The sequence below is a fragment of the Silene latifolia genome, chromosome Y, assembly GCF_048544455.1.
Source record: "Silene latifolia isolate original U9 population chromosome Y, ASM4854445v1, whole genome shotgun sequence".
Taxonomy (NCBI): Eukaryota; Viridiplantae; Streptophyta; class Magnoliopsida; order Caryophyllales; family Caryophyllaceae; genus Silene; species Silene latifolia.
Genome location: NC_133538.1, coordinates 451,191,548 through 451,195,279, shown reverse-complemented (window position 1 = coordinate 451,195,279; position 3,732 = coordinate 451,191,548).

The following is a 3,732-nucleotide window of genomic DNA, read 5'->3' as shown; positions in this document are numbered from 1 at the left end:
GAGACAATTTGTCGGAGAGTGACTGTTTATAGAGTCCTTTTGTTGCTAGGTCGTGGCAAGGATTTCTATTTATTCCTTTGAGTCAATTCTTTAGACTGGTGACTATTTGTCTGAGTTGGTACGGTTTTCCGGTGGCTTTGGCTTTTGTTCTAGGTCGTACCGTAAAAGGAGGCCGATGAGCATTTACTGGGTCATTGTGATCTGTATCGAATGAAGAAAATAGGTCAACGGGTTTGTCCTTTTAAGTCATATTTTATCTCAAGGCCACTCGAGGAGTGATGACTGTGAATGCGTGGCCACGCTCGGATGAGATTCATAGTAGATTATCCGGTCAGACAGTGATTCTCCTGATCGAGGAAACCACTTTATGATATGATCACGTGCAAGAACGACCTGAAAGACATCTTGCATTGAGTGGGAGATATTATTGGACAAGAGAATTGGTAACGCACACTTGTGTCAGACAAGTGGGAGATTGTTGGAGTAGTGTCCTCCACAATAAGTGCGTTTACATATTAGATCTTGTAAAAGGAATATCATGGATTTATCTTTTTATTTGTCAGCTGATCATCGTTAATCGGTAATGATTGGTTGACTAGAGTTTGACATTTCTGTCGTGTGGCGGCGGTGATCAGCTGATCCCTTTAGGTCACACCTATAGGATGATGCCCAAATGGAAAAACTAATTATTTGTATGAGATACAAAATAATTAAATCCTTGTATTATTTGACTTTTAGTTAGTCACATAAACGTATTATTCGATGACAGGTTACGAACACGGGACAAGGAGATTTATTATTTAATTATGTGATGTTTAAATAATAAGTGATTAGAATTTATTAATTAATTGTTAATTAATTAATTTTATACGATATGTGTATATGTTTGAGGTGGAATTAATTAGCTATTAAATTTTACAAGAGGTTGTAAAATTAGCTAAGTGGGTTAATATTGATACATTATATGTTGATAAAATGGTCTTATGATTACTTAATGGTTAAGTAGTCATTGGTAGTTAATTTGTATTATTTAAGTGTTAAATAATTAAATTAATATTTAATTATGTAAGATAATTAAATATAAGACTTATAAGCATTTGTGGGGCAAATGTCGAAAACCAAGATGGACTCATATAAGTCCATTTGGCTGATTTTTTAGAGGACACCAAGTGTCCTTTTAAGTGGAAAATTCCACTTAGATTTGTCTCCCATATTTGGCTATAAATACCCAACTATTCACATCATTTTAGAAGTTGGAAAAATTTGAAGAAAATTGTGTCTTTGTTGGAGCACTTTATCAAGAGGCCATTTTTCTTCTCATTTGTTCATCTTGTTCATCTTAAAAACACATATATAAATTAACTAGTAATATTATCAAATTAATAATATTATTTTGTACATCAAATATACAATAAACAAGGTTTACTACTACGTATACCTTGTTAGTATTTTAGTAGTATTTTGGGTTGATTCTTGGGTGCTTCCTTAGGAGACCATCTATTTTGGTGATTTGTTGTCTTGGAGGATCGTCCATTTTCATAGCTGAAGAACAACATCAAGGAAGGAGTCCTTGAGTTGTGCCAAAAACTTGCCTTATACAATGTAAGCAACTTTTGTCTTAAGATGGTTTAATACCATCTTTTATACTTTTATTTGCATGCATGTAGATTTAGACCACTTTAAATTAATATGTAAGTTTAATATCATAAGATGAGAATTAATATGGTCTAAATAACTAACAAGTGGTATTAAGAAAATCCGTCAACCAAGAGATTATTATGTCTATTATTATTATTATTATTACTATTATTATTACTATTATTATTATTATTATTATTATTATTATTATTATTATTATTATTATTATTATTATTATTATTATTATTATTATTATTATTATTATTATTATTATTATTATTATTATTATTATTATTATTATTATTATTATTATTATTATTATTATTATTATTATTATTATTATTATTATTATTATTATTATTATTATTATTATTATTACAGTGGGGCTATTTTTCAAACAAAAGAGCCCAAGTCTAGTAAGAAATCTAGACATGTACTTAGGAAATTTCATGTAATTAGAGATTTAATCGAAAGGAAAGAAATTACAGTTTGTAAGATTGGGACAGCTGACAACATCTATGATCCTTTAACCAAGCCTTTGTCTCAAGCTAAACATGATAGTCATGTAGTTTCGATGGGGTTGAGATGAATGCCATAACTGTTGTAAATTATATGATATGTAATAATCAAAATATTGTATTTATTATTTCGTATATTATAAGTTGCATTTATCATTATATTCAGTTTTATGTCTGAATTTATATACTTTGTTTTCTCCAAATAAGTTGTAAAGACAATGTCGAACCCTATCAAGTGAACTGGATTAACATTGTATTTTGTCCCTAGTTACTTAATGAGGTGACGTCTCGGAGTAACTAGATTGTAAGGCGATAGATGACAGGTTCGACTGTCATATGGTCATAGTGATGGCTGGTCGATTACATAGGCAGATTGTGAGACAATTTGTCGGACAGTGACCGTTTATAAAGTCCTTTTGTTGCTAGGTCGTGGCAAGGATTTCTATTTATTCCTTTGAGTCAATTCTTTAGACTGGTGACTATTTGTCTGAGTTGGTACGGTTTTCCGATGGCTTTGGTTTTTGTTCTAGGTCGCACCGTAAAAGGAGGCCGGTGAGCATTTACTGGGTCATTGTGATCTGTATCGAATGAAGAAAATAAGTCAACGGGATTGTCCTTTTAAGTCATATTTTATCTCAAGGCCACTCGAGGAGAGATGACTGTGAATGCGGGGCCACGTTCGGATGCGATCTATAGTAGATTATCCGGTCAGACGGTCATTCTCCTGATCGAGGAAACCACTTTATGATATGATCACGTGCAAGAACGACCTGAAAGACATCTTGCATTGAGTGGGAGATATTATTGGACAAGAGAATTGGTAACGCACACTTGTGTCAGACAAGTGGTATCAGAGAATTGTTAAATACAGCATGTTGTCTTAAGACGATTTTAGTAATTTATGAGATAAATTAATAAAATTGATATTATGTTACTAAAATTAGTTTTATCACATAATATGGTATTGCATGAAAATAATATGGTCTTAGGATGATATGGGACGAAAATTTGATTTTTGGTAAATTTTTCCATTTTTTATAACTTTGGAACAATTTCCAGGAGCTAAAAATATAAAAATTCCGAGACCTAAAATTAAATCAATATTTATTTGCAAAATAATCATTATTTACCAATTTTTATCAAATAAAAATCAATAAACTACCTAAATTAATCACATTAATTTAAAGTTTCTATTTTTCTCATAAATAGAAAATGCATGTGGTTATTTCTAAATAAATATGCATAAAATTAACATGCAATCAATTTTAATCAACTCTTAATTAATTTTAATGCATTTTTACTCAATTCGATGCCATTTTAAGTTATAAAAAAATGGAAAAATTTAACAAAAATCAAATTTTTGTCCCATATCATCCTAAGACCAGATTATTTTCATGCAATACCATACTATGTGATAAAACTAATTTTAGTAACATAATATCAATTTTATTAATTTATCTCATAAATTACTAAAATCGTCTTAAGACAACATGCATGTATTTAACAATGCTCTGATACCACTTGTTAGTTATTTAGACCAAATTAATACTCATCTTATGATATCAAAATTACAAGT